Source organism: Adiantum capillus-veneris, chromosome 9, assembly GCF_014529385.1.
Source record: "Adiantum capillus-veneris isolate H3 chromosome 9, ASM1452938v2, whole genome shotgun sequence".
NCBI classification, from domain to species: domain Eukaryota; kingdom Viridiplantae; phylum Streptophyta; class Polypodiopsida; order Polypodiales; family Pteridaceae; genus Adiantum; species Adiantum capillus-veneris.
Window position 1 is genome coordinate 48711490 of NC_140939.1, and position 24876 is coordinate 48736365.

The window sequence follows — 24876 nt, forward strand, 5'->3', positions numbered from 1 at the left end:
ATGCTAGAACCTATCGATAGTGGTGCTAGCCATGATTATGATGAGGATAAAGTTATGTGTGATGATGAGTATGCTTATGATGATGAGAAGGGGTTTGGCATATATGAGTCCAATCTCAGCTATGTGGATGCCTATGCTAGGGATATGTGTGCTACGGGGATACTTTTGTGCTTTGGATATCAACAACTTTACCTTCACACAATGCTTTTAGCTACTTGGGTGCATGATTTGCAGGTTGTTGCTATGGCTGGTGAAGCCAAGATGCCAGGTGATGACTCACTTGAGTTGTTTCTATCGGTTGGGTTGAATGTGGCATGCAATATTTATGCTTTTGGAACTCCAGACAGGGCGGATGTGTTAGTAGGATATTCCTATGGTGCATTTTGGTTGATTGTTGACAAATGTAGGTGTTGTTTATTATGCTTCTTGAGAATCAGGCGATATGCCTTTGGCCTTTTGATCTAGGTGGAATGAGCATCTACTAGTGCTGCTGCTGAGCATGAATGCTCTAGCAGGCTAGGGGGTGGGCAAATTATGTCAGGAGTTTTTTGGAGCAAGGGATTGCGCATATGTACATATACATGCATGGTGCATCAAATAAAGGATTGCCCATTTTCCTTAGCCAGGTGGTTATGTGGGGCCCACATGTGTACAGGTAGGACAGGGTGTACATAGTGCATCGATTTTCACTATTACCAGTACCACTGTGTTTTTCTACAATAATGAGGAGTTTATAGCGTGTAAAACTTCTCGAGGAAGCTATCCGCGGGCCGACGACATGAGGTAAGCAGGTGCGTCAGATGGCATCTAGTGGCGTCAGGAGGCCGAACGGGGTCAATACTTGCATGTGGAGAAGTACGAACACAACGTGGGTGTTTCCTTGTGATAATTATGCAGAAAGGTCATCATTAGGACCACTTTTTGGGGCCACTTCACGTGGTGGCGAGATGCATTATTGGAAAAAATCTGAGTGCCAAGTATGCGAATGATGCAAAAAGGTGACAACTATGCACTGCGAGGTCAGTTTTTGGCCTGTTCGGGGTCCGTTTGAGGTCATCTAAAAGGCCAAGGGTGCCCAAGTAATAAAGCTAAGTGTGGGAACTGAAAAACAAGAGAGAAGACCAGAAAAAACTTGGAGAAGAGAGGAGGAACAGCCGCAACTGTGTTTTTGCTCATTTTGGAGCCTGTTTTGGCCGTAAACTGCTCATCCGAGGTCGGATTTGAGCACTTTGACATTGTAGACAGGGGTTTTGGGCCTTTTCGGACGCGATGGTGCTGTCCATTTTGCCAAATTCCTCTCTCTTTTTCTGCTGTTTTTCTGTGTAAGTTTCTCCTATGAGCGAAGTTTCTGCTCTAGTTTGTGATTGTATCTGGCTTATTTTACCCATATTGTGTGAGCTATTTGCCCCATTGGTGTTGGCCCAAGCTCAATTGTATCTAAACATCATAAATTCTTCTCTTTTGAGCTGAGTTTTTTGGGGGTGTGTGTGTGTGTGTGTCTATGTGGAGTGGGCAAGTGGATAGTCTCTCTCCTCTCACTCCAGAGGTGTGTTCCCTGTCTCGGCCAGGTGTGTTGTCTAAGCCGAGTGGTGCCCCATAGTGTGTGTGTGTATCTTCCCAAGAGTGTGTGTCGGGTCGTTATAGAGGCGTTGTGTGTGTTTTCATCCCGCTCACAACGTACGAATGCACATCGAAGATAAAAGTGAAGAAGCAGTAAGGATTGGAGTTACATATTTTTCACGTTTTCCCAAAATGGTCACGTATTGTAAATTCCAAATTATTTCAAGCCATTGTAATATTTTAATGTGTTACGGGCTCAATGGGAGTTCCAAGTTGTAAAGAATAGGTCACTTACTGTGCCTAGGTTGCAGATTCAATAAGTGGTGATCCCTAAAGCCCTTGGGCACTTGGGTGGCTAGACATTGCATATTTTTAACCTAGGTATAGAAGGCAGTGTGTAAAAGAAATTAGGGTTCTCAAGTCATTTGTTGAAAGCACTCTTTGGTGAAAGCTCTTGAGGTGTGTAGCTATGGGGTGCTTGAGCTTCTCCTTGCTCATGAGACTTGACTAACACTAATCAATGATTCATTTTCTCTCACTATGCCTCTCTCTTCATTCTTATGATTGCCTATGATGCTTAGACTAACTAGATCTTAACTAATTAGTGGTTAATCCCTCTCTAATCTTGTGCGATTTCTCTCTTTTGCTTGTGTGTGCATGTAGGTTTGATCTATGTGTGTGTTGTGTGATAGGATTAGTGTTGTGTACGTCTTGCAATCGTAGTGTGTGTGATTGGGTTGATTAGAGGTGAAGAGAAGTGGATATGGAGATTTCCCTTCATTGTGGCTTAGCTCCTCCATAGGCCAAGAAGCTCACCTCATAGAGTTAACCATTTGTGTTGCCACAATTAGCTCACTAACCGTGTGAGTGTTTCCATGCCCTAGCCGGGTAGCTCATCCCTCCAGATTGACATTTTTGTTGGTCATTGGAGCTATCTCTCTTTCCACACACACACACATTCTCAAACACTTACACGCACACACACACACACACACATATACTTCTCTCTACATCTCTCTCTCTCTCTCTCTCTCTCTCTCTCTCTCTCTCTCTCTCTTTCCATACACACACACACACACACTCACATACACACACATACTGAAGGAGTACGAGCGGAAGTGCGACGCGAGAGAGAGTGCGAGAAGAAGAGCACGAAGATATGGTGAACTCGCTCTACTGTAATGTGTAGAGCATAGTGAGTTCTTATTAGGTTTTTACAAAAGAATATGTGTACATACCTAGCGGCCCGCCCACTTACCTGGGCGACCACATTGGGCTTTATACCCAAACAACCTTCCACTTAAAGTCCAATGTGGTACTTTAAGTGTGAGAGAAGCTCCTATACAAGCTAATATACAAGAGATGTAGAGAAGTGATGTACTACCCTACACCTAACTGCTTGCGAAAATGCGCAAAGCTCTCTGAGGGAAGTCCTTTTGTAAGTAGATCGGCAGGATTTTCTGTGGTGTGAACTTTGACAAGCTGAAGTTGCTTATCCTCGATCATTTCCCTGATGAAATGATACTTCACATCCACATGCTTTGTCTTTGAGTGATAAACTGGATTGCGATCCAATTGTATAGCACTTTGACTATCACAATATAACACAGGCATCTCTTCTTTGATTTCCAAATCTGTTACTAGTCAATTAAGCCAAATTGATTCTTTGCATGCTTCTGATGCTGCAACATATTCAGCCTGTGTAGTAGAATGAGTAACACAATCTTGTAATCTAGAACGCCATGATACTGCTCCACCAGCCAATGTAAATACATACCCTAACGTAGACCTTCGGTTGTCTAAGTCACCTGCATAATCTGAGTCTGTAAAACCCTTTACACTTAGCTCCTGACTCCCATAGCATATACGCATACTCTTTGTAGCTTTCAGGTATCTCAATATTCCTTTCATTGCCTCCCAATGTTTCTTGCCTGGGTTTGACATGTATTGACTTACTACTCCCACTGCAATTGCAATGTCTGGGTGAGTAGCAATCATTGCATACATCAAACTACCCACTGCAAACGCATATGGAATCTTATCCATTTCAGCCTGTTCTTCCTCAGACACAGGACAATCTTGTTTGCTAAGTTTCAGATATGGTGGCAATGGAACACTCAATGCCTTTCCCTTCTCCAAATTGAAACGTTGCAAAACCTTGTCAATATACTCTGTTTGAGATAACCAAATCAACTTCTTTGATCTGTCTCTCTCAATGCGCATACCAAGTATATGACTTGCCTCACCCATGTCTTTCATGTCAAACGATTTTTCCATCTTTGACTTCAAAGCTGAAATTTCTTCCAAGTGCTTGCCAGCAATCAACATGTCATCCACATACAAAATAAGGATCAGCCAACTGCCATCCTTAGCCTTCTTTGTATATAGACAGTGATCGAACTCACTACGTTTGTAGCCTTGAGAAAGCATAAACTTGTGGAATTTATGGTACCATGCCCTCGGTGATTGTTTTAAGCCATAAAGACTCTTTAACAACTGGCATACCCAATCTTCCTTGCCTTTCTCAACAAAACCTTCTAGCTGCTGCATGTAAATTTCCACATCTAAATCACCATGCAAGAACGCTGTCTTGACATCCATTTGGTGCAACACCAAATCTAATATGGAAACCAATGCAAGAAAGCATCTCAATGTAGTCATCTTGACCACTGGAGAGAAGACTTCATCAAAGTCAATGCCTTGTTCTTGCTTAAAGCCCTTGGCAACAAGCCTTGCTTTGTACTTTGGTTGACTATCATGAGCGGTGATCTTATACCTGTAAACCCATTTACAGGGTAGAGCCTTTTTGCCCCGTGGTAATTTAAATAGCTTCCATGTCTTGTTTTTATGCAGAGCTTTCATCTCTGACTGCATGGCCAATTGCTAATTCCCGAAGTCCTTCATTTGCACTGCTTCCTTGTAACATGAAGTCTCATTGCAATCAGTCAACATGACATAGTTCATAGATGGAACAAACCTATCAGGAGGTCGCGTGACACGTCCAGATCTATGCACAATAGGTGGCTCAGGCTCAGCCACAACCTGTGGTTCCACTCTATCCTGTCCTTGCTCCTCGTGAGCCCTGACATTTTGTCTTGCACGTGCAGGTCCATCTTCTTGGAAGACAACTCTTCTAATCTCCTCAACGCTCTCTGGTTTAGAATGATATTTGGATTCATTAAAGTGAACATCATTGCTGCAGACAACCTTTCTGGATTCGGGATCCCAAAGTCTGTACCCCATCGCACCAGAATTACCATAGCCTAGAAAGATGCACTTTCTAGTCTTTGGCTCAAGTTTGTTCCTAAATTCCTTTGGAACGTGAGTATATGCCTCACAGCCAAAGACTCTGAGATGCTTGTATGAGGGCATTTTGCCTGACCATACCATCTCTGGCGCTGAATCCTTTTGCAAAACCTTGCTAGGAGATCTATTTACAAGATGAACAGCTGTTGATACAGCTTCAGCCCAAAACCCATTTGGCAGTTGTGCATTAGACAACATACTTCTGACCTTCTCTTGTATGGTCCTATTCATCCTCTCAGCAACACCATTTTGAGGAGGATTGTAAGGAGCAGTAAGTTCACGTTTTATACCTTTTGACTCACAAAAGTCCTGAAAGGCCTTTGAAACATACTCTCCACCATTGTCAGTGCGTAAGCATTTAAGCTTCTTGCCACTCTGATTTTCCACAAGTGTCACAAACGTTTTGAAAACACTAAACGCTTCATCCTTGTGCTTGAGAAAGTAAACCCATACTTTCCTCGAGTAATCATCTATAAATGTCATAAAGTAAGAAGCTCCCCCTAGAGATAGGTTAGGCATAGGTCCACACAAATCACTATGAACAAGTGCCAACTGTGTATCTCTTCTACTGCTTCTATTCTTATGTGGCTGCTATGTTTGCTTACCATACAAACAATGTTCATAGAATTTAAAATCATTAAATGAAAATCTAGGCAAATAACCAGAACGAGGCAAGATTTCCATTCCCTTCTTGGACATATGTCCTAACTAGCAATGCCACAAAGAAACGTTCGGCTGCTCGGTTACATTGATTACATTTTTAGAGACATTTGATACATAAATCATGTAAAGTCCTCCAGACTTTACTCCATGTGCTACTGTCATAGAACCCTTGGATATCTTCCACATGTTCTGCCCAAAAGTGGTGACGTAGCCAGCATCATCAAGTAAACCTGTGCTGATCAAGCTCTTTGTAATTGCGGGAACATGTCTCACATTCTTCAGCGTGAAAGAAGAGCCATTCTGAAACTTCAATTGAACATCTCCAGCACCTAAGATCTCACATGTCTGCCCATTGCCTAGCCGAACATGATCTTTAGTGGTCACATAAGAAGTAAACCACTCCTTGTTTGGAGACACATGAAGTGATGCCCCTGAGTCTATAATCTAGTCACTCAGTGCGTTTCCATCAGATGTTGTAAGAAGAGCTGAGTCCATTGTATTCTTCAAGAAGTAGATGTCTCCTGACACTAGACTATCATCCTCTGCAACAGTGTTTGTCACATTTATTTCTTGAATCTTCACTGAGGACTTGTTCTTCTCACCATGGTCTTCAGCTTTCTCTTTGCCTTTTTCTGCTTTCCATTCTCTACAGTCTCTTTTCATGTGACCCTTCTTGCCACAATGGTAGCATTCTATGTCACTCTTTCCTTTAGCACTGCGGGACTTGCTACGAGACTGATTCCTCTTTCCACCTTTGTACTTTTCTTTAGTCCTTCCCCTGACAAATAAGGCTGTTCCTTTGCCTTTGTCCATTGTCTTTCTATTGGTTTCTTCAGTAAGCAGACTTCCTTCTACACCTGCTATGTTCAAACCAATTGGAGGTGCAGAATTACTCAAAGTTGTGCGAAAAGTGTCCCAACTTTCTGGCAATGTGATCAACAGGAACATAGCTCTAACAGGTTCATCAAACTTGACACCTTGAGCTGAAAACTGACTATAGATTGTGTTGAATTCATTCAGATGACTGGACATAGGTGTCCCTTCTTTCATCTTCAAGTCAACAAGCTTCTTAAGCCAGTATACCTGTGAAGCTGCGCTCTGCTTCTCATAAAGATCACTCAGCTTTAACCATGCTTGATAAGCCAACATCTCGTCTGCTACATTGAATTAAACGCTTTTTGCCAAAGTCAGCATAATGGTAGAAAGTGCCAATTCATCCATTTCGCTCCATTCATCTTCGTCCATATCTTCTGGTTTTATCCCCTTGAGCTTTATAGGTTTTATCTGCTTCTTTTGTACCAACACGTGCCAAATCTGCTTCTTCCACAATTGGAAATTGGTTCCATCCAGCTTCTTGATATTGTAAAGAGCGGTGTCTTGTGATCCAGCCATAGCTACGCTTCACAGTAGTTTACTTTTCTAGAAAAATTCGGCAGAGTTTCCCCTGTAAACTGACCTCTGAACCAATATCAACCTGTCAAATGAACCAAGAAAGCTTCAGATTCTGCAAAAATTTTGGCAGAGTCTCCTTTGTAAAATGGCTCTGGTGTACTAAAAAAATAGACCAAAAAATAGCTCAAAAAACATTGTCTCTCTGACACTGTAAGCTGCGGGTAAACCTGTCCTGCACCTGTACTGTCTCTCACTGTCCTGTCACTGTCCTATAAGCATAGATTGCGACAATGCCTCAACGGCAGTAAAGCAAAGATGCAATCCCAACTGTCTAACTCACAGTCAATACATCCTAGCTGCCTATCTAAGGGTGCTCGAGGGATCGCTCCAAGACCTGTATCACCGAAAGGATCTCAACATTCGAGAATACCCCAGCTCAATAAAACCTCACTCGACCCTCAACAAAGGCTGCAGTAAATCTAACAGTACATAGAATTCCCACAAAGTCATACATCCACAAATTTCCCACTATATGCTGTAACCGCTGCGGCGGTTGTTTGCTGTTTGACTCACATCCAGCAAACCCTCAACAGACACACATCATCTTTGACAATACTTCCCATGTGGAAGTACCTGCAATGTCAGGATGAAATCTGGAATCTCAAGCAGCAAACACAAGATACCTGATGAACTAGTGGATGTCGCCTACAGTCTGTGTGTAGATGCGCCCGTGTCGTATGTGACACGCCTCCAAGAACTGTGAGCCGTCCTTCGATGTGTAGACAACCACAAATTAGCACTCTGGGAGTTTCGATATCCTCAGCACCTGCAGTCGTAGGCCAAAAACCCCAAATTTGCAGAGTCAGATCTGCACTCGTCGAGACCACGTAGTCGAAAATGGCCGAAGACCTTTGTCGAAGCCGAACGGTGGCCGAGATGACCTCAGAATGAAATTCTGAGAACACCCAGCCCTTCGAGCTGTCCCACGAGATATGGGGCCGTGTCTTTGCCTGTCGAATTTCACTCCAATCTGAGCTGGTGACTCTAGCCTCCTGCAGTGCTGCCCCGAGCCTCGATCTGAGCTCTGATACCAATTGAAGGAGTACGAGCGAAAGTGCGACGCGAGAGAGAGTGCGAGAAGAAGAGCACGACGATATGGTGAACTCGCTCTACTGTAATGTGTAGAGCATAGTGAGTTCTTCTTAGGTTTTTACAAAAGAATATGTGTACATACCTGGCGGCCCGCCCACTTACCTAGGCGACCACATTGGGCTTTATACCCCAACACATACATACCCTACACACATAAGCACACACACGACACACACAGGAAGGAAAAGAAGCAATGAAAATGGACATTGACACATCGACAAGAGACACCAAAACCACGTGGTAGCGACAAGAATTCAAATAAAGACGCCAAAGGCATGCCACAACCGACCGGATATTGACGAGTGCACTACACTAAGGCACGAGTAAAGCCTCCAATTTCTTGACATCTCATCCACGATGCATTTTCTCTCAGTAAACATCCATAGGGTAATTTATTTTCCATTTTCCAAAGCCAAACTTTGTAAAAAACATTTGTATATTCCACCTCTTTCTAGGTGATGGTCACCAAGGCCCACCTAGGAGAATATCATTTTGTTATTTCTCCCAAAACAAAGCACCAATCAACCATCCAAGACCAGGCTATCTGCTTAGTCTCTCTAGATTAGGGTCGTAAACCTAATTAGTTTGTACTAGACTAATGAGCATGCACTTATAAAAGAGCACTGAGAGGTCACTATCGGGGAGAGTCAGCAGCAGCTGAAGGAGAAGTCATGCACATACACTCACTCCAAGGGTCATTATGCACAAGAGTAGCATCTCTGTACACATGAAATTTCCCTAGAGACGGCACTATAGGCTCTCTCTCTCTCTCTCTCTCTCTCTCTCTCTCTCTCTCTCTCTCTCTCTCTCTCTCTCTCTCTCTCTCTCTCTCTGAACTCCGATTTGTGTGATCTATAGCCTCAATCAAAGAGCACGAAGCCCTCTACGCATTGATGTAAAGACAAAAATTTTCAGAGTTATGCAAGGTGTTTCTGTAGCAGCATTTCCGAAGTGAATAGGTTCAAGAAAATTGACTCTCATCTCTTATTTTACATACAATGTCTTCTAGCACTCGCAAGGGTTCTTCTTCTTCAACAAGGTCCACAACCCTTGTGGAAAATGATCCAAAATCTCCTAAGTGTGGAGATGGAAACACAACCACCCAAAAAACAACATCAAAAACCATGATCATGGCGTACTTGGTATCATTGCAAGAGACCGTAAACAAACAAGGCGAAGACTTACGAGCACTTGCAACGGAGAATGGCACACTAAGGGTACTTGTGGTTGAGAATGAGAATCTCAAGAGGACACTTGAGATGCAAACAACACGTTTGATGCAACTTGAAGAGGAAGTCAAGGAATGTAAATGCTCTCTTGTGGACTTGAATGCTTTGAAGGAGAGGATGAGCAAAGTAGAGCATGACCATGTATTGAAAGAAGAGAAATTTGACACTATGAGCCGGGTGTATGCGACATGAAAAATGTATGCACAAACAAGTCCTGGGTTGATGTATGTGGTAGCAATGTGGTTTCTAATTCCTCACCCATGCAAGCTATGGTTCAAACAAAGAATGTTAAGAATGTGGATGTGGAGGAGTTGAAGGAACGGGAGCGACGTTCCAAGAACATTGTTATTCGTGGAATTCTCAAAGATAAGTTAGAGACACCTCCTTCTCTTGCCATTGTTATTGAAGATTTCTTCAAAACCCACTTTGGCATGTCCGGAGTTATGGTCTATGGAGCACATAAGTGGGGAAGCAAGGAGCTCCTTGCTCAGGAGAACCTCTCTCTCTCTCTCTCTCTCTCTCTCTCTCTCTCTCTCTCTCTCTCTCTCTCCCTCCCCATCACCTAGTGGCGCCCACCTTGCAGCTATCAACCATCTAGAGTTTCCTTCTGTGACCACCTCTCCACCAAAACCCTCCGGCTTCAACTCCTAGCTACACAATCACCCACCCTTGCTCTCTCTCTCTCTCTCTCTCTCTCTCTCTCTCTCTCTCCACCTCCACCATGCAGTGCTAATTCCTTGCCTACCCCCACTTGAAGTTTTCTTCCCGTTTCTCGTCTTCTGAGCCTTTGGGTTATTCCCTCCTAGCCACTACTCGACTCTCTCCCTCTCATGTAGTAACTGCCATGCAACACTAGCTTCTCCAACTCTTTTTCCTTGCTTGCCGACCAGCAAACAGCCAGCGTGGGCGACCCCCGGGCTTCTGTCCTGAAGGTGGGCTGCTCTATAGCAAAGGCATTGGTGATGTTGATAGCCTACAAGGCCTGCATTCTGAACCAGTAAGATAAAGAGCCTTCACAATGCTTGAAGATGTAGCTAATGCCCCCTCTCCGGATTGCCCTTCTCTACTAAATTTTTTTGGGGTGGTAAAGCCCAATGTGCCGCTCGTGAGTGCTGGGCGGCCGGAGAATACTAATCGGGAACTAACACTGACCATTCATTCTACGTAAAAGAATAAGGACTCATAACCCTAACACTATTGTGTTTGGAGTCCAGCCAAATCTGTGTCTCATATCTTCTCGTCTCTTCTCCATTGCAACACACACACACGCTCTCGCACGCGCACTTCGACTGGTATAAGAGCTCAGGTATTGGGATCACCATTAGAGCTCAACAGGAAAGCATGCAGAGAAGTAGCAAAAACTGCAGCACGTTTCGGAAAATTTGTTTTGTCCTAACAAAACGTCTTCATTCAAGTGGATTCCGGTAATTCCTGACTAGTTTATTTATCCTCTTCAACTTTGCAGAAGAAAGTTTTCTCAAATACGTCACTCAGACTGCCTGTAGGTCATGAAGTAGAAGCTGCAAATTTTCACATATCTGTTTTGACGTGTAGAAACAACATATTTCATGTCCATTCTTGCAACACGCAACCTTTTTGCGTGGTCTACAACTTTGCAGAAGGAAGTTTCGGCAAATGTTGCACAATTTGAGAGATATTCAGTTCACACAGCATGGTGGTCTACCTTCATCGATTCTTCTGCGTACAGGTTTTTGTTGCAAACTCCTCTTGCAATCTCTGTCACATGCATATTTGATGTAATGTCTTAAGGTTCTGTTAAATAAGACAAACTGTCGCAACGGTTATAGAAAAGGGTTTGTGTGGTTGATGTTAGATCTTATGCGGTTTATGTATTGTGATGGAAATATGCAAAGCTTATTGTTGAGGGTCGTGGTATGGCTTTATTGAGCTAGGGGATTCTCAAATGTGGACATCCTTTCGTTGTTTTGGAGCGAGCCCCTAACATTCCCATAGTTTCGGCATCAACATAGGATGTATGTTTATGTGGTTGGTGCAGTATTGGTGTGCATCTGTTGAAATGCCATTGTTGGCATTGCTTTCATCTTTATGCGTGTGCGCTTGACAGTGTTCAGTTGGTCAGAGACACTCTTCTAGAGTTGAAGACATTGATAGTGATAGTTCTTTGAGATTCTACCTTGTCAGTATAGCCACTTTGATCAGCGTTTCAGTCATTGGAAACCTTTGTTTTGGGTTCAGAAGTCAGTTTTGCAGGGGAGACTCTGCCAAAATTTTCCAGGTTTCCTATCATCTTCTTTAGTGGAGCGGATCTATCACTTTTGTTCCTTGTCGAGTGATGGCTTCATCATTGAAGAACTCTTTGTTCAACATTGAGAAGTTGGATGGCACTTACTTCCCATTTTGGAAGGAACAAATTTACAATGTCTTAGTACAGACGAAGCAGATCCGGCCGATAAAGATGAAGGGGATAAAGCCTGAGGATATGGATGAATATGACTGGGAGAAGTTGGATGAGCTTGCCAAGTCCACCATCATGCTGACTTTGTCAAAGAATGTGTACTTCAATGTGAACATGGAAAGACTAGTTATGAGTTGTGGAAGAAGTTATGTGACCTGTATGAGAAGAAAAGTACATCATCACAGGTTTATTGGTTGAAAAATTTAGTTGATTTGAAGATGGATGAGGGCACACCCATGTGCAACCATCTCAATGATTTCAACACAATTTTTAGTTAGCTTTTTGCGTAGGGAGTCAATTTCAACAATTTGGTCAAAGCAATGTTCTTGCTAGTTATGTTGCCAGAAAGTTGGGATACTTTTCGCACAGCCATAAGTAACTCAACACCTCCTGATGGTTTAACATGTGCTGATGTTGAGGGAAGTTTTCTTACTGAAGAGGTTAGCAGGAAGAATCTTGATACTTCACGTAGTACTATCAATGCTCTCGTTGTTCGTGGTCGATCATAAGAAAAGGGCAAGCAGAATCAAAGAGGAAAATCTCGTAGCAAATCACGTGGCCGAAAAGACATTGAGTGCTATCATTGTCACAAAAAGGGTCATATGAAGAAAGACTATCGCAAGTGGAAACAAGAGAAACGTAAAGACAAGAAGTCAGAACAAGGCAAGACTAAGGAAAGCAGTAGAAAGATTGAAGAGATCGACAATGTTTTTGTTGAAGATTCTGATGGTGACATTTATATCACATCTGCCATGGATTCAACATTTTTGGTTGCCATTGATGACTATGCTTTACAGGATTGGGTTATTGACTCAGGTGCATTATTTCATGTGACTCCTCACACAAAGTGATTCAGTACATATGATGCAGCCCGTAAAGGTCGTGTTCGTCTTGGCAATGATTTTGCTTGCGACATAGTTGGTGTTGGGGATGTGGAGCTGAAATTTCAGAATGGTTCTTCATTCATGCTCAAGAATGTGAGACATGTGCCAAAGCTTACCAAAATCTTGATTAGTATAGGACAATTGGATGATGCGGGATATTACTACAGATTTGGTGATAGTTCGTGGAAGATCACCAAAGGTTCTTTAGTGGTAGCACATGGTTCAAAGTTTGGGACTTTGTACATGTTACATGTATCCAATGTTAAAAATCATGTAATTTGGGTAACCGAGCAGCCAAGTGTTTCTTTGTGGCATCACCGGTTAGGACATATGTCTCAAAAGGGAATGAAAATCTTGTCTTGTTTTGATTATGTGCCTAGCTTCAATTTCTCAGACTTTTCAGTTTGTGAGCATTGTCTTTATGGGAAACAAACAGAGTCACCACACAAAAGGGGAAGCACTCAAAAAATTGATCCATTAGAGTTAGTGCATAGGGATGTGTGTGGAACTATGCCTAACTTATCCATGGGAGGTTCATTGTACTTTGTTACATTCATTGATGACTTTTGAAGGAAAGTAAGGGTATTTCCTCTCAGGAAGAAGGATGAAGTTCTTTCAAAATTTTAGAATGTTGTGGCATTAGTGGAGAATCGGTCTGGCAAGAAAGTAAAGCGGTTAAGGTCAGACAATGGTGGTGAGTATGTCACTAAAGCTTTAAAGAATTTTTGTGATTCCAAAGGCATAAAAAGAGAGGTGACTGCTCCGTATAACCGTCCACAAAATGGTGTTGCTGAGAGGATGAATCGTACCATACAAGAGAAGTTACGTAGCATGTTTTCTAATGCAGAGTTACCTAGTGGATTTTGGGAGGAAGCGTCCATCTTATTAATAGATCTCTAACAAGGCTTTAGATGAGAAGTTACCTGAAGAGATTTGTTCTGGGAAGCCACCTTTTTACAAGGATCTTAGAGTCTTTGGTTGTGAAGCGTATTTCCATGTTCCAAAGGAGTTTCGAAGCAAGTTGGCTCCAAAGTCAAAGAAATGCATATTTCTTGGTTATGGAAATCCTGGCAAGATGGGATTTCGGTTATGGGATCCTGAAGCTAAAAAGATAGTTAGCAACAATGACATATACTTCAATGAAGAAAAGATGCATAAGAAGCCTGCGCATATAGTGCAGGTCAGGAGAGTTATCTTCCAAGAAGATGGAATTGTCCACAATAGGATTGAAGTGCCTAATGTTAGACAACAAGTGCACAATCCTCCTGTAGTACAAAATGTTGCTGAAGGACAACCGGCTCAAGCAGTTATTAGAAGGTCTACAAGAGTTTCAAGGTCTCCTGATAGATTTACTCCCTCATTCACCTACATTATGTTGACAGATTGCGGAGAGCCTTCTTGCTATAAGGAAGTCATGTCAATGGATGACATGGCAAAGTTGGAGAAAGCTACGCAATCAGAAATGGATTCATTGCATAAGAATCAAACTTGGATGTTGGTTTGGTTGCCTAAAGGTAAAAAGGCATTACCATGCAAATGGGTGTACAAGCAAAAAATTACACCTCATAATAATAAACCCAAGTACAAGGCATGGCTTGTTGCTAAAGGATTTAAGCAGCAGCAACAGGGTATTGACTTGGATGAGATCTTTTCTTTGGTTGTTAAGATGACTACTCTATTGTATGTACTTGCGTTGGTTGCTAAAGACGACATGGAACTTGACCATATGGATGTCAAGACGGCGTTCTTGCATGGTGATCTTCAAGAAGAAGTTTATATGTAGCAACCAGAAGGTTTTTTTGACAAGGGCAATGAAGACTTGGTGTGTCAGTTAAAAAAGACTCTTTATGGTCTAAAACAGTCATCAAGGTAGTGGTATAGTAAATTCTACTCGTTCATGCTCTCTCAAGGCTACAAACGTAGCGATATGGACCATTGCCTCTACACTAAGCGAGCTAAAGATGGTAGTTTGTTGATTTTGGTCCTTTATGTGAATGATATGTTAATTGTCGGGAAATGCAGGGATGAGATTTCAACCTTGAAGTTAGAGTTACATGCAAACTTTGAAATGAAAGACATGGGTGAAGCAATCCATATCCTTGGCATGCACATTAAGCAAGGTAGATTCAAGAAATTGGTCGATTTGTCTCAATCTGAGTACATTGCTAAAGTTCTCAAGCGTTTCGATATGGAGAAGGGGAAGGCATTGAGTACTCCATTGCTTTTGCAATAGGAGTTGTTAGCAGAAATATGTCAAATCCAGGCAAGAAACATTGGGAGGCACTGAAAGGGGTTAATGTGATATTTGAATGGTACAAAAGACATGTGCATTTTCTTCGGTAGAAAGGAAGCATGTGTAATGGGTTACACGGATGCAGATTATGCAGGAGACTTGGACAAGAGAAGGTCCACTTCTGGTTATGTTTTTTAATTCATTGGAGGTGCAGTTTCATGGCGATCTCGTTTGCAAGATCGTGTTACCTTGTCTACTACAGAGGCTCAATATGTTGCAGCTTCAGAAGATTGCAAGGAAGCTATACGGCTTGGTCGGTTGGTGGGAGACTTGAGAATCAATGTTGAGATGCATGTGTTACATTGTGATATACAATTGGAAAAGAATCCAGTGTTCCATGCAAAGACAAAGCATGTGGATGTGAAGTATCACTTCATTCGTGAGGTGCTTGAGGAGAAGCAATTGCAGCTTGCCAAAATTCACACCACTGAGAATCTTGTTGATCTTCTAACAAAGGGCTTACCTTCAGAGCCATTTGCACTTTGTCAGACACTCATGGGCATTGGGTAGATAATCATGGTCATTGTCTACCTCTATTGTATGTATATATACATTATCACCCCCGCTTAAAGGAACATTGTCCTTTACGTGGGAGGTTGTTGAGGTGGTAAAGCCCAATGTTCCGCGCTTGAGTGTTGGGCGACCGAAGACAAACCGGGTGTTAACCCTTGCAACTCACAGACATCCTATCATCTGAGACGGATGTCGTATTATTTATTTGGTAGAGTCAGGTACCGGGCTTGTCGGTCCAATATGAAAAGGGTAGAGTGATCGTCGATGAGAGGCGCACTCTAACTGGACATTCAAGGGTTAGTTGGCTAAGCATGGGCGCCCGTGTGAATGGGGCAAGCTCATATAAAAGTCAACTAAACCTAAAATTCATTCATTCTTTCATTTCTACAATAGAAGAGTGCTCTTTCTCCATCTTCTTCTTGTTCACCTCCTTGTGTGTGTGTGTGTGTATGTGTGTGTGTGTGAGAGAGAGAGAGAGAGAGAGAGTGGGTGTGTGTGATCGAGCATTGCGACGATGGCACGGCGGCGGTGAAGCCGTTAGGCGCGGCACGGCAGCGGCCCCTTCTTCTTCGCGGCGAGGAATCCTCCACGAAGGCGAGCATAGAGCGGTGAGTGACACTTTCTTGCTCTATTGAGCTTGCTAGATTAGTCTAGTTTCATACTTGGAGCCATTTGTGGCTCACACACAGTTTATCGGAAAGTTCCTTGCATTGACACGTGCGACAGACGTGCACATTTTTGGCGTCACTGTCGGGGAAATGCTGTGCATTAAGCTCGAGTAGCACTTTGTGCTTCTTTTGTGGTGTAATTTCAATTGTAGGAAAGGCAAGGAAGGAGGGTGTGTGTGTTGAGAAGAAGGATTTTGTGTTGCTACTGTGTATTTCTTTGTTAATGGAAAGGTACTGTGTTTTTTTCTCTGTGTAAGGTGTTAGTATTAAGGTTGTTAGTTCTGTGTAATATAAAGTACAGTAAGTAGGAAGTAGATCTATGAGAGCTAATGAAGTGTGTTAGTGTGTAACAGTAGGTGTATTAGTTGTAAGTAGGTAGGTAGAGTGTATGTGCACTCGCGCGCAGGCCGCAACAACCTTATCCCAAAAATAAAATAAAAAATAAAATAAAAATTAAAGGTAGAACCGGGATCTGAAATATCTCCCAGACCCAAGCTCAAACCCAAGCCCAAGCTCATGCTCAGGCTTAGGCATCTATTGCCCTTTAAAATTACGTATTTTAGCTTCACACGTAGCTAAAAATCGATTTTTTGAGGACCAACGGAGCTTTAGGTGACTGAACGTAAAGCACACCGCGACCCTCTAAGTGATATGCTCATTTTGAGCTATCACACACTTTAATAAAAAAAACCGATCATTAAAAAACATATAAAAAAATGAGTGAAAACGGAAACCTGAAAAAGTAAGCGGTTAACCTTCGAGGTTATTTTTCAACGCTTGTAGGGTGCCAAAGGCACATGCATCTGCGCTATGGTCGTGTGCTAGAGACAGAGCAACTAAAGATAATTTTGACTTACGCGAGTTCTCAATATCCACCTACCTTAGGTTCCGAACCCAAGGTACTACAAACCAAGACCCGAACATAGCAAATAGTGACTCTTCCTCTAACTACGATGTCATGGAGGGTTACCCAATGCCTAATCCTGATAGCTCAAGCCAAGACATGCATGCCATGGGCCCATGATCTGGGCCGAGCGTGCTTAGCCGCTTGAAGGAAACCTTTAGTAGAGCCACTCGCTCCGAACATGGAGTTAACAATGTAAATGAGGGGGGTGGGGAAGTAAATTCTCCATTCATGACCAATGTAGACCCTATGCCTTTAGAGAGTGTGCACGTGAATACTTCATTCAGTACACCTCTAGACTCTTTAGAGCTATTCCCCTCTGAGTTTATACTACCTAATGGTAGAAGCCTTGCCGAAGTACAAGAGGTTGAGCGATATATCATCGCGGCTAGGGAAAAGGAAATTGAGAGCTTACGCAAGGCGGAGAAACGAAGCGAGCTAAAAGCAAAAGCTCCTATGCCAATATCATTGCTAAGAGATCAATCAAGTGCACCTGAATTAGGGACCACTAAGGGTCAACCCATAGAGAGCCACATTGCATCTAGTTCAAAGGACACCCCTAGCACCTCTATCCTAGATGGAGCGTTCTTAAATTAGAACTGGAAGTGCGAACTACAAACAGAAACTCTAACTGACCTATACACAGGTCACACCTATCACGTGGGTTGGCTAGATGTCCTACAATCCACAACAGGTGCTACTAGCATGGAGGATCAACAACAAAGAGTTTGTGAGATCATCCATAGGGTTATTGAGTTAGAGAGATAGAACCAGGGGTTCCACATGCCTTCAACCGGTCTCATGAGATTCTTGGATACAGGGAAGGCTAAACAACCAACCTTATCACAAATGGAGACTCCCTTGGTAAGTCCTATGGATCCCCCATATGTTGTTTCTCCAGGGGTCTCGGTCCAATATGATCCCACAAGTGATAGCTTTACCTTTCCAAGTCTAGCTCATCTTTCCCTTGATGACACCACGGCTACCATGCCTACCCCAATGATGGGCATGCCGAGAAACACGCCATGGACCTCATTTGTTAGTAAAGCACTGCTACATGGTAGCACAATGCTTGCAACAGTACCTACAAGTGTATAGCAATCATATGCACCTATGGGTCCACGTACTCATGTAGTCCCTACCCCTCCCATTGTTTCAACTACCTATGCTCTACAACCACAACACCCAAGTTCTTATTTCCAGGTGACTATACCGGCTAGCATTAGCATGTCACATCTGACTTCTGCTATGCCTAGAGCTACACATACGAACTTTGGGCCGCAACATGGCACAACACCATACCAACCGTGGAACCCAAGGGCTTCCTTTGCGCCAAGCCCAATGCCAATACCTACTCCACATGTAGTCTCTGGAGCACCTTCACCCACGGTGCCTGCTCACTTAGGTGACTTGGCAACATTTGCTCAAGGTATCGGTCAATCTATTGTGGAGAATATGCGTAACACGCCTGATAGAGATCTTAGAAGTAAGGCAGTACAAATAGCCAAGCTTGCACAAAAATTTAGTGGAGACGGGGATGTGCAAAATCATATTGAAGTGTTTGAACAAATATGTGATTCTCTAGGAGAACACAATGACCTACATAAGAGTAATTCTTTAACCCTAACCTTAAGTGGGAAGGCAGGGGATTGGTATAGAACCCTAAGGATGGAAGAAAAAATGATTTACCCTACTCTTAGGAGACTATTTTTGAAAGAATACATACGAGAGGGAGTGCTTTGGGGTGTAGCCTCTCAGCTCCAGAAAGCCCAACGAGAGGAAGGAAAGTCGGTGAGAGACTTTATTAGTCGCTTAAAGCATTTGAATTTTCGTTTTGTAATCCAAAGGAGAATAATAAATTGCTTGATAGATTTATTAGGGGATTACGACACAAGGATATCTACAATGGCCTAGTCATTCGAGGTATCACCACTTGGGAAGCAGTCACCACCAATGCGATCCAATTGGAGGATAATTTAATAATTCAAGGAGAAAGAGTGTCTGTTGAGCCTAAATCTTTTAGCTCGCAAGCATCAGGACATCAACCATTGACTCTAAAGCCTATTGCTAAGGAGCCAAAGATATATGGGATGACTTTAGCAGATCTCACGAAGGCTATTCAAGAGAGTCTTAGAGACAATCATGCTCCACAAAACAATCACATGTATCCAAGAAGGGAGCAACAATGGTGCTTAGTATGCTATGGTCTACGTAGTACCAGTGAATGCCTTACTTTTAGAGTGAAATTCAATGGGAATTGCAATGCCTGTGGGAGGTATGGTCATCAAGCTAAGGATTGCATAGTATTTAAGCGGGCGATGTCCAATAGACCAACCTTAGCATGGACAGACACACCCCGAGTGCCTGCATTGATGTCGTCTCCACCTGTTGAACAAACATCACAACACATGGTCCCTAGGGCCCAAAATGTTGTTCAAACAACACCCTTACCACCTCCAGTGCTAGGACCGCAACCACCACATCCGAGAATCACTTCTATGAATCAAGTGGGTTGTGAGTCATCTATTGCTTATTTGGAAGGCTGTGAGGAAGATATAGACCCTAACATTGCCTATGGGATGGATGCGGTTGGATAAAGTCCACAATACTACATGGAGGACTATTGGGGACAAGTGAAACCTGTCTATCAAGTAGCTGCTCTTGCTGCAAGAGGCCAAAATATCAATTACACTGCCAAGAGACCACCACTTCAATGCTATGAGTGTGGAGGTCCACATTGTGTATCCGAGTGTCCTATTAGGCTACAAAAGAACGCCACACTAATGCAAACCAATCAAGTGAGCATGTCTACAATGCCAATACTCATGTGTAATAGATGTGGCATAGATCATTTGATTGCTCAATGTCGGAATAATCCAAATGCGCCGAAGATCACGCCATTAAACTTGATTGAGGTTACCGAGGAGCCATCACAAAGTACACCTGTGGTACCAGTGAACGTACTCACACGATTGATGCTCCAAAAACAAAATTATATTCTTGAAGAAAGAGACACAGCATCAATTGCCCAATGTTAGAAGAAGAAGAAAACACAAAGGAAGAGATTGCAAAAAGTAGCGAAGTCAGACCCCAGTTCAAAGACCAACATAGGAACAGGTAATGACCTCGTATATATGAACGACGCTGAAGAGGATTCTGATTCAGGTGAAACCATAGAGACCAAAACGACCACTAGGAAAGAAACTAACAAGGAAGATCGTCATGAGCCACAATGGCCAAGATCCAAGAAAAAGTTAGGAACTTATCTAAACCCTACAGAGGAGATGGAGCGAGTCAAGCAAATAAGGAGTTTGGTAGAAGATACCCAAAGGGATCTAGAGCCAGCACCTAAGAAGATCCAGATTATAGACACAATGTTCCCTACGCAACAACAACCTTAGAAAGTCCATAGACCCTTAGCCATACCTAATGTCATCCAAGAAGAAAGTGACTTAAATTCATGGGAAAGTGGGCGTACTCACGTCTTTTTGGAAAGAATTTTTACAATGGGACTACCTAACCCTATCGAAGAAATGGAGATCCCATCTTCCCCACGTCAAGGGACTGAGGCCCAAAATATGCCATTAAATATTGCCAAATTGATGGATTTCATGGCTTCCGAAGTTAGAACTACCATCATGTCCAAACTATATGGAGACCCTGAGCTATTCTTAGCTCTTCAAGATTTCCTCAATGGAGAACTGAAGGTTGAGCTACCACAATTTCCACAGCTGGATGGAGGTAGGGAGATGCCAATAGAGGAGGAACACCTAGATCCACAACCCAACCTAGATGAGAACCCTGTCGTAGAAATACCTCTTAACAAGTTGGGACAATACTTTGAGGGAGATGAATCCAATGCAACCATAGCAATCACTACCAAGGGATTATCTGTGAAGGGAATCCTCGACCACAATCGTGTAGTAAAGATGTTGTAGCTCCAAAACGAATTAATGCATCCACAGAGGTAAAAGATTCTCCACAGCCTCCACCTACAATAGTGGACCTCCATGAAGTTACAAAGCAATCCACAACTCCCAGTGTTCAAGAACCACCTAATGAACCACTTCAAGTTCGATCCTGGGAGAGTACCTTACCACCCTTGCAACTCGATGAGGCACCTAAGGTAATAGAAAACTACTGGAAAAAATCCTCACTTATTACCAACTTGAACAATTGGTTTCAAAGGATGACAAGCTCATTTCAAACAGTATGATCTACCCAAGGAAGGGGGGAGTGTTTGCTGAAATCCATCATTCACTTGCTTCCCTCTCAACCTTCCTCCCTGACCTGTCAATGTCCCAATCTTACGGAATGTATATATAAAGCCTTATACTCACAAAAAACAAAAATAATAAAGAGCAAGAGCAATTAGCAAACTAACAAACGAGTATGCATAATAAAAGTCAAAACATTGACCAGACCTGCACATTCATATCCAGTGCACTAAAACAGAAACCTATGTCATAAAACACCTTTGATCCTCATCACTCAAGTGATTGAGGGTAGGTAGGATTAATACAATATGAGTTTTTCTGTTGTAGAGTTTAGTGATTAGCGAAGTTCTTTTTTCCCACTGATGTGCCTCCTAGAGGTATTCTGTGTGTCTCCTCGTGTGTACAGGAACATGTTGCTGTGATTAGGATTTGGAACTTCATGGAATCTTTCTCTCATCCACTTTTCAAATCAAGCGCGATCATCAACACAAACAGGTGTTTCTTGTCCATTAGCATGGCCCATTATCTTTTTTGCATCCATGTTTGTCTGCTTTAATTGTGATTGGTAGCATAATATTCACCGCATTTGCTTAGTATCAAACATTAAATTCAATGTAATTTTTTGTCATAATCACTTGTCTAGGTTTAAAAATCAAGCAGTCTAACTAAGCTAGTTTGACCAAGCTAGGCGTTAGAGATCTTCTCTTAATACCATGGGGAATGCCTTCCTAATAATCAATGGCTACTTAGGTTCTTAATCCGATTTAGGCAGCATTGTGTGCAATGTACTAGGGATTTCTAGTGGGCTTAGTCCCTATTGACCTTTAGTTTAAGTATTATAAAGGGAGTTTACTAGTGCGATGAGCTTGGGGAGAGTAACAGTGTTATATGAACCCCCAAAGCTACAAAATTAAAATGATGAAAAAAACAAAACAAAACAAAAATCAAAGTGTCACAATGTAAAATTTTAAGCTGGAAGAGAAATCCCTGCTTGATTTGGTACTCCACTCACATGTATCGCCTATGGTACTAGAGCCCTAGAGGTTCCCATTGTGGGCGCTTTTCCTTGAAAAGTAGAAAACCCAAGGCATACAAAATAAGCACACACATCGAAAGTGAAAAAAGACTTTGGGGGGTCAAAGAAAAGGTAATCAGTCAGGCGATGATTTCATGAGAAATTGCTTTTATCGTAGCTTAACTACAAGGTCTTCTAGGTATAGCCTCTAGTCAGCTCTCGAACATGCAATACTTGGCTCTCGTAATTAAGCAACTTAATTGACCAAAGAAAATAAAGAATCTTGCCCATGGTATTAATAGTTGACCTCTAGTTTCTTTTGACCAATAAATTAGCGACCCCATACATGTTTAGTTTTTGACCTTTACAACTGTTTATGTATTTGATTATATTACAATTTAATGTTTATTGCTGACGAATGGTTTAAAATTTTGCTACCAGTCAATTTGTCTGCCCTAAACTGCATATGCTTTTTAATTGTATATGAGAATGCAATTACTGTGCCAATTTTGTTTGATTTTGCAGTGATTGAAAAAGGCTAAGGACATTCATCTCAAATGCTCTTCCACCTCGACGAACGAGCTTCAACTCAATAGCTTCCGAGGACGGAATCTACATCAGGAAGGGGGGCATGTTAACCCTCGCGACTCACAAACACCCTATCGCCTAAGACGGATGCCGTATTATTTATTTGGTAGAGTCAGGTACCGGGCTTGTCGGTCCAATAGGAAAAGGGTAGAGTGATCGTCGATGAGAGGCGCACTCTAACTGGACATTCAAGGGTTAGTTGGCTAAGCATGGGTGCCCGAGTGAATGGGGCGAGCTCATATAAAACTCAACTAAACCTAAAATCAATTCATTCTTTCATTTCTGCAATAGAAGAGTGCTCTTGCTCCATCTCCATCTCCATCTTCTTCTTCTTCACCTCCTTGTGTGTGTGTGTGTGTGTGTGTGTGTGTGTGTGTGTGTGAGAGAGAGAGAGAGAGAGAGTGTGATCGAGCACTGTGACGATGGCACGGCGGCGGCGAAGTGGTTGAGCGCAGCACGGCGGCGCTCCTTCTTCTTCGCGGCGAGGAATCCTCCACGAAGGCAAGCGTAGAGTGGTGAGTGACACACCCTTGCTCTCTTGAGCTTTCTAGATTAGTCTAGTTGCGTGCTTGGAGACATTTGTGGCTCGCATATAGTGTATCGGCAAGTTCCTTGCATTGACACGTGCAAAAGACGCGCACATTGGGAACTAATACTGACCATTCATTCTACATAAAAGAATAAGGACTCATAACCCTAACACTATTGTGTTTGGAGTCCACCCAGATCTGTGTCTCATCTCTTCTCCTCTCTTCTCCATTGCTGCACACACACACGCTCTCGCATGCGCACTTTAAATTTGACAACCACAACACATGCATCGTCGGCCCCGGATATTTGCAGCAACAAATATTGAGAAATCTCTTCAACGAACGGTACACCCTGTGAAGCTTTTGCGGCAGGTCACGACTCACTACCCGACGATTTACGTACCTTGACAAAGATCTTTTATGTGTCCGCCTCCGAAATCATCACGTAGTGCTGTTGTTGGTACTCGACACGTCGGCCTCTTTGGAAGTGCTTCAGTTACGTGTGTCAAAACACCTTTCCCACGGCCCTCCACGACATTCGAATTTCCATTCTACAGGATTACGCCATTGACAATGGCATCTGCTGGGGTATCGAAGTCTATCGCTATTTTCCCACTGGTCGCTCAACTACATATTATTTGATACCCAGCACCCACCATGGTTGGCATGAATATGTTAAAAGGAAAATAGAATTTTGTGGCCTTCCGAACCTCAGTTAACCACGCCCCGGCAATATTGAGTGGGCTAAAGCAAAGCTTCGCACGGAAGAAATCCGCATCACCAATAAAGTTCTTTACATTTAATGCCTTCGACTTACTGCACTGACCGATGGTGGAGACCACTCGGGCTCGTAAAGCACTCATTCTCAATCAATAGTGGGGCTACTTTCCTATTGTTATGTTTAAAATTTGGGAGAGGTCTGTCAAGCATAATGTCTAGATTCTGTCTTTTCATTGTGTACCGCCTGACCACTTCCACAATGTCTTTGGTAAAATTTTATGCAATAATCCCCACAATACCCTCATCATGTATGATACTTATCACAAACCACGTATGTATGCGTACTTTCGAGACCTTTGCATTGGAAATCGATGGGATAATCATTCACCCTATCTATCTGACCATCTCTCGGAAGAAAGGGCCGAAAGCCACGCATGTGAACACATCCCCGCTACCAATCTTACCCTACCTAATGCTTGGTACAACGACCATAAACCTTACTTTTCTCGCCTCGAATATGGCCCTGTGGTGGCAGTCTCAAGACCACAATACAACCACTCTGACTGGAAAGAAAAGACTCCAATTGTTGCAGGTTACAACTGGGAGGTAGAGGTTCATTGTATCTATGGTGAGAAAAAGCCCATCAATGTTTTTTTTCTCAACTGTCATTTTTCTAGATTTTTGTCTATGCCTGTAATATACTCGACATCAAATTTCAATTTTCATTTCGTCATCGCCCGCCCCTGGCAAATAATCTTCTCTTTTGCTTTCTTCTTTCTCCCCGCAGTGTGTGTCCAACTGCAAA